The following is an 8,328-nucleotide window of genomic DNA, read 5'->3' on the forward strand; positions in this document are numbered from 1 at the left end:
TATAAAAATATAAAAATAAGTTAGGGTTTAACTTTTTACTATTTACAAATAAAAGTACGTGGATCAAATTTTATGCAAACTATTATAAAAGGGAGTAGAATCGAGTAAGATAAAAACTTACTCTATTGTCATCCATAATTACGAAAATACTTGAATGGTTTAACTGCTTTAAATCTTGACTTTTAAGTTCCTAGTTAATTCCTAGGATAAAAAAGTCCGATGATAATTAAATGCATGTGTGCTACTTCCTTCGTGAATGATCTCTTTTCTTTTTTATTTTGTTGCAAATTAAATGTTATTTTTAATTTAAAAAATTTATTAATTAATTTTTCTATTATATTCTTTAATATTAATTAAAAAAGTTTAGAAAAGTAAACATTTGATAAGACAATAATATTAAAGATATTTTTATTTTCTTATGATTTACATTTTTAGTAACTTTAATATTCGTTTAATAATTATATATAATTAAAAAAGGACAATTAATTTTAAAACCATTGGAATAACTTTAGTTGTGCAAGAGAAATATTATGAAATTATTAGAATTTATTATTTTTAGTTATTATTTAATTATTAATTCAATTTTTTAGACAAAAATTAATTTAAAAATAGAATAGAAAATAGTGTAATTTAATTATATTGGTGCATGGTGTGTTATCCACATATGTGGATCTGCAAGTTTAGAGACTTATAAAATACAAGGCACGTTTTGCATCGAAGAAAAAAAAAAGTTGCTGCAAAACGCAACTTTCGTTTGATATGGAGAGACAACCAGATGTAAATGTCTCCTGTATGCAGACAATACGTACCATTTGACCATGTTTGAAAGACCACCCGCAGGTTGTGTTTGACAGGTGTGCAGAGCAAAGTGCCACTTGCGATTGGCATGGAGGTAGTTTGTATGTCCGACACGTGTTGGTGAAGGAAGGAGAGGGTCTTTACAACGTGTTTTGCGTCCAGCTTCCAGAAAAAGTAAGCTTGTTTCACTACATTTTGCTTTTGCGTTTTGGTTGCAAGGGAGGGAGGAGAAAGAAAATCAGAAAGAAAGTGGGAGTAGTTTGAGTGAGTGAAGAATAAAATTATGATAAAAAATAGTTCATAATTTTACATTACTTCAAGAACATATTATTGAATATTTGGATCATCCTTAATAAATAAATATTTTTTTTGTATTTTAATTATGAATAAATTTACTTGTGTTTTATTAGTAGATTTTTGGTATAGAATTAATTATTATTATTATTTACAATACTGAATAATATAATAATAATAATATTTATTATTATTATTCTATTTTCTTATTAAAATTAATGATGATTATTGTCATTGTTATTATTGTTACTGTTAACTGTTATTATTAATAATATATTAAAAAATAATAATAAGAATATAATAATGACATAATAATATATTATTAATTATTATTATTATTTACAATACTGAATAATATAATAATAATAATATTTATTATTATTATTCTATTTTCTTATTAAAATTAATGATGATTATTGTCATTGTTATTATTGTTACTGTTAACTGTTATTATTAATAATATATTAAAAAATAATAATAAGAATATAATAATGACATAATAATATATTATTAATTATTATTATTATTATTATTATTATTATTATTAATAACACTAATTATAGTTATTAATTAATATTAATAAATTTTTTTTTGCAAGTTATCATAAATTTGTTGTCTAGAAAATTTATCCGTTAGAACTTATAATAAGATAGCTGCAACGGCCCTAGCATTAACGGGGTTCCACCGTTTCACCATGTTTTGTGAGTAGGCGAAATAAGAGGACATTCTGCACTGATGAGTGTTTTAGTAGAATGATGGAGGCCTGAAACCTGCACCTTTTACCTTCTAGTCGGCGAAGTGATTGTGAGTTTGTGACACATATACTTGGCCTCCCGGTTAATAGTGAGCCCGTCATGGGTAGGACAGACATCAGTCACTAGTTTTTGGTGGAGAACTGCTTAGCTTGTTTTAGTAGGCTACCCGATCCAGATGATCACGTATTGGATAAGGTAAATCTTGCATGAGTTCGGCGATGTAGAGACACCAAATTATTAGACACACAGGAGTCGATCGAGCGGTATGTCTGGGCTCACATTTTCTATGTGCTTGGAATAGTTGTATTTTTGAACAAGTCAAGGAATTCTGTAAACTCGAAGTTTTTGCCTCTACTTCGAGATTTTCATTGCATTTCACTCTATAGTTGAGGGTAGCTAGTCTAGCACATAAGTACAGATAGTTGTGTCGTGCATCACGATCCAACTGTAAAGAGATAGATGGCCCCCTCATTCTGTTTTTTGTTTGGGCATGGGAGCGAATGCCGTTTTTAGCACCTATTCCTCGCAATGAGCTCGTCGTTGTTGGTGTTCCACTTGCGCAATGGTAATTGTTATCGTTATTATTAGGAGTCATTGGCGCCGACTAACGAGATATCGCGAAGGTCTACGACGCACTTTAGGCAACAACTAGATGACATGGGAGTCAAAGAGGTAGGTTTTAACAATTTATGTTAAGCAGTTTACTATGTCAAATAATTTAACTTATCGGCTTCGTGTTTATTAATGTCCAATTTATATGATGGCCGTATATGGGAGTGATGGTTCCTAACGACCTAGCCATAAATGTGTTTATGTGTTCCACAAAGTCTCCGTTAGTGTCATTCAAGTGTATAGAGTGGCACTAAATAGACCGAGTTAGATGACAATTCAGGCTTGAACAACTTCGACCGGAGCCAGCATTTCAGATTGGTGATGCTCATTGCAGGCGGTTGACCGGCCCACAAAACCATGACTGGAGCGACAGGAACAAAGATTGGGTTAACATGTGAAATTCTGACCGCTATAATACACTGCAGTTAGGGGACGAGATTTTCGAATTTCATCCTCTCCCGGTGTACTACGAGTGGTACACACGGCAGTACGGGCATCACCTACAGTTGTCAGATAGAGTTGCAGGGACAGAAGTCAAGGTGAATAAACCACAGGAACAACTCCGTCACCACCTGGACCTCAATAGCCAAATCCCCCTCATGAGCAACAGTTTCATATTTTGGGCTATGAGCAACAATTTCATATTCCGAGCTATGAAGATGTTATTATTATTATTATTATTACTATTAATATTAGTTTAATGGTGCTAATATTATTTAGATACCAGCATATGAGCAGCAGTTTTAGGTGTCGGCATATGACCAGCAGTTTCAAGTATTGGCTTATGGCCAACAACATCAATTTTTGGTTTATGAGCAACAACAACATTTTCCAGCTGATCAGCAACAACAGTATATACCATAACCACAATCACAACAGCCAGCAGAGCCGTACATACCATAGATGGTAATCCCAGCCGACAGCCACTTCAGTCCATTAGTTGAAATTGATGACATCAGTTTGTCTCAGGTAATGAGAGACACAGATTATCTATTTGAGCGTGGTTAACGCATCATACAAGAACGTGGCGACATGGAAGTTGTTCAACCTAGAAATGGCCACAATCATAGTGACGTTGCACAAGGTTAACAGTGTATATAAAACCATCTCGCATTTCACAAACCTTAAACATCTCATTGCGCCTGTCGGACCGGTTGACAACGATGTTTCCTCGATAGAAAATAGACCTAACAATGGCAGTTACAGGAAGGTTGCACATATCCTTAAGGACAGAATTTATGCACTCTATCAAATTCGTCGTCATATGACCCCAACGATGACTCCCGTCAAATGCCAACACCCATCTCTCAATACCGATCTCATCGCACCATCAAGTATATGCCTCACCCCACTCTTTAAGCCTTTGGTAGTTTTTGTTGTACTCCTGTTCCATTCTAGAATAGCATGTAGAACAAACCATGTAATCATATGCAGACAACACAACTTACTAAGAATAGGACCATAACAGCAAATTCAAATACCCGTGTTAACCACGAGTTAATGCAAGTATGGAGTGTTGAACCTCCTTAAGAAGTTGGACTCGATCCGCCTGATGCAAAATATGTGCCACGCTCTTGGTGGTGACCATATACCGTTACTGCGAGTTATTGCTGCATCGATAGAGTTATGGCAATCAGAAATAATGCCCACGCCATCAATAGTAACAATATATCTGTGCAAATTAGTAAGAAAAAACTCCCATGCGCCTGTCGTCTTACTCTCCACAATGGCAAAAGTAATCGGCACAATGTTTTGGTTCTTGTCTTGTGCCACCGCTACTAAAAGTGCACTTTTATATTTTTTGTATATGTGTGTGCCATCAACCTGCACCAATGGCTTACAGTGTCTAAATATTGTAATACACGGATAGAAGCTCCAAAATACGTAATGGAGAACTTTTACACCATTCACCTCCTCACTCTCACGAAATACAGGGAGAGTTTTTATTTCAACACGAGATATTGGTATCTTCGCATTCATTACTTTCAACCATACTGGCAGAGTCTGGTAAAAAAAATTTCAATCATCGAAAACTTTTGACACAAATTTTTGCTTTGCCAACCAAACCTTACAATAATTTACAATGTAGTCGAACCTGGATTGAACTTCTACAATAATAGACTTCACATTTATCGACGGGTCTGCTTCAACCAACGGTCTAATAGCATCTACAATCGTGTCTGAGTGCAACTTGGCATGATCTTGTGAAATTGTCTCTATGGTGTACATGTGTTTGCCATTGTACCTCCTGATATCCCAACAACCTTTCTTTCGAATCAAGCTAACTCGGATAAGCCAATCGCACCCTGCACCATATTCCTTGCATTTTGGATAGAATGTCTGCGGTTTAGATTCATACAAACCATCGTTAGTCGGTCAAGGAAAATAAAAGAAATGATAGTCGTAACTTTAATTAATAAATATAACATACCCATATCAGCATACTCAGGAAATTTCGGGGCATGCATGGTTGCGAGATCCAGAGTTCACATAAAAGACAGAACACCAAAGGGGTGTTGGTTTACAAGTGCATGTGCTTCATTTTGCATCGTCAGATTGCCTGCCTCGTCTCGGTCATCATTTTCGTCATCGAATTTGTAGTTGGTTTCGAACTCCTCTTCACTGTCGTTGTTATCTTTCTAATTTATATCCCCGAGCTCGTCAACATTCACCTCCTCGCCAACCGTGTCCAGTCCCGTATGCTATTCAAACTCAACGTACAACTCTATGTTGGCACGTGAAATCGGGTTTGTCAATAAATATAGAGCATCTGCTGCATACATGCGTCGTTAGTGATAGACATTATTTGAAACTGTATCAGCTAACCAAATACTTGTACTGGATTTCTGTATGACATGTTGCTCACCCTCTTTGGAATGTGACTTTGTATGTTCTCACAAGGACCATTTTACAACTGTACAAAACTCATGGTGCATGGAATGACAAAGAAAAATGAACATTCACAGAAAAAAGTCACTCCGTGTGCATTTTTGGTATAATATCACCGTTATAATACACTTGCAAATTTGCAATACCTTCCATAACCTCAACTTCACCTAACCCAATATTTTGTACACTACTTATTGTCAAAAAACTCACAAGTATGAAAGAAAGAAGAATGGAAGTGGGAGTAGGGTATAAATCTCGGATGAATTGGTATTGGTATTTATAAGTAAGATTCTCGATTAAAATATTTTTTTGTACAAAATGTAAGTTGCGTTTGCAGCTTTCAATAAAAAAATTTTGTACATATATTATGCAAGTTGCGTTTTGTTAATCTCAAAAACGAAAATAAAAGAAAAAGTTAACAAAGAAAAATACAACCTGCGTTTTGTGTGTTTCAGAAACAAAAAAAAAAAAAGCGAAATAGCAAAATGCAATCTGCGATTTTCACTTATATCATAATAGTGTAAATACTTTATAATTCTCCATTTCATTGAATTACACCAGAATTATTTTCATATGTAAAAAAAAGCTTACAAACCTCTATTTCATTGAGTTACACCATAATTATTTTTATATGTAAAAAAATGAGCCTTTTTTAGGGTCTCTTTAAGTGAATTTGTAAGAAAATATCTTTGTTTAAGTTATCTTTTTTTAAAAAAAATTTATAGAAAAGTAAAAATAATTTTATGTTTAGATATCTCATGCAAAAAGATTTTTTTATTTATCAATTATGTTTGGGCATAACAATATAAAAATATTTTTTTGTTTATTTATTATGTAAAGTCCGATTGGAAATTTAAATGCGTGTGTTATAGCATTATAGCCTGTCTAGTGTAGCTCATGCAATAAAAGATCAAACTGCACAATCAGGCGGCTGTCGGCTGAGTAAGTAATGAAATATGAAAAACATGTTAGATAAAGGTTCAAAAATTTGGTTATGGGGTGTAGGGTGGTGTATTGGTTGGGAATGGATGAATCTAGTGTATTTATGTATGGATGGAGGTGTCAGGTAGAAGGGTAACATGCAGGGACGTATTGTAACACGTGAGGCGTGTTGGACACGTGACAGTATCTTGGCCAACACGTAGGAGGCGTGTTGGACACGTGACAACATTCTGCCTAACATGTGGGGAGCGTATTGAATGATTTCTATAATACTGTAATACACTTTAAATATTAATATTCAACCAAAACACCATCTCTATTTTCATATTAAAAATAATTTTTGTTAGATAAACTCAAATCAAAATATTATTTATACACTAAAATTAATCATCAAACTATATATATTTTATATTAGTAGTTATAGTAACAGATTTGAATGTACACGTAATATGGTTAATATCTAAATATTAAATTAAAAAATTAATATTTAATTTAGTCTCTAAAATTTTAATTGTTTCTATTTAGTCCCTAAATTTTGTAAAAGTGATTGACATTAGTCTTTATGACAATTTTCAGTAAACAGACATTAATAAAACACTGACATATACAACTAGATGGCACGCTAAAACTTATAAAATGGCGTCATTTTAGTTTTATTGCTCAAATAATCCAAAATTGATGTGGTATCACTTATTTTAGGAAAAAAAATTTTAAAACTACTTACGATATTCTTTTTTTGCTATTTGAGTGCCAAAACCAAAATAATGTTATTTTACAAAGTCTATCATGGTATCCGGCTATTGACGTCAATGTTTCGTTAATATTTTGCTATCGAAAGTTGTTTTAGGGACTAACATGAGTACATGACTCACGTTCATAAAATTTGGAGATTAAATAGAGACAATTAAAATTTTAAAGACTAAATTGAGTATTATCTCTTAAATTAAATCATAAATTTATTGTTGATACTTGACAAAATTAAAAATCTAAATAATTTTTACATTCAACATGTGAATAATTATTTAAAAGAAGATGTGTGATTAAATAATAAGATAAATATTTTATATTATTAATATATTAAAATTAAATTGTGTTTTTTAATTATTTATATAATTACACTTTTTTCAATATTAAACACTATAAAAATTAAAACATTTAAGCTATATGCCTATTAAATAAGAATATTTTGATAAATAATTTTTAATCAGTTACTATTTTGAGATTTTATTAGTGTACAGACGATGATAAAGACAAATATCATGAACCAAGGAGAATACTTTTTTCACTATCACTCTGTAGAGGTGCACATGATTTGGTTTGATTCGGGCGAAAGATTTGGTCCGGATTTAAATATTTTGAGATTAATTTGGTGTGATTTTATTGGGTTTAAAATCGGATAAGAATCTAAAAAATACATTCAGTCATTATTTAGGGTCGGATTTGGGTCAAAACGAATTCGATTTTATCCAGCTTAAAAGGACTAAAAAAGGTATATATGTTTTAAATTAATTCCAATATTATGTTATATTAATTATAAGCTTATTATTTTATTTTTAATTATATTTGTTGAATTAGAAAATAGATCAAAGAAGCATAAATTTAGAATTTATGGACAAATTCAAGTTTAAGTATAGTTATCAACTTTTCTGTAACAAGTATTTTTTTTTTCTTTATAAATGAGTGCATTATAATTTTTTGATATAAAATTTATCAAGACCCGGACTTCATCCGGTCGAAACTCTATTTAAGTGTGACCCAAAAATAGTGTAATTTTACTGGATCTAGAATCGGATAAAAATTTGAAAAATAAACTAGTTATTATTTAAGGTCGGATACGAATCAAGACGAACCGGATTTCACCCGACCTTATGTACACCTCTATCCTCTGTATAAACTCTTGGTTCCTAAACATATTAATAATCCAAAATTGTAATGTAGAATAAATTAATCAGCTAGTAAAAACTAAAAACTAGATTATTTTAGTATTTCACAATGAATTTTTCATTGTATGTTTCTTAATATTTATACAAATAATTAA

This window comes from Arachis ipaensis, chromosome B01, assembly GCF_000816755.2.
Source record: "Arachis ipaensis cultivar K30076 chromosome B01, Araip1.1, whole genome shotgun sequence".
Classification (NCBI taxonomy): Eukaryota; Viridiplantae; Streptophyta; class Magnoliopsida; order Fabales; family Fabaceae; genus Arachis; species Arachis ipaensis.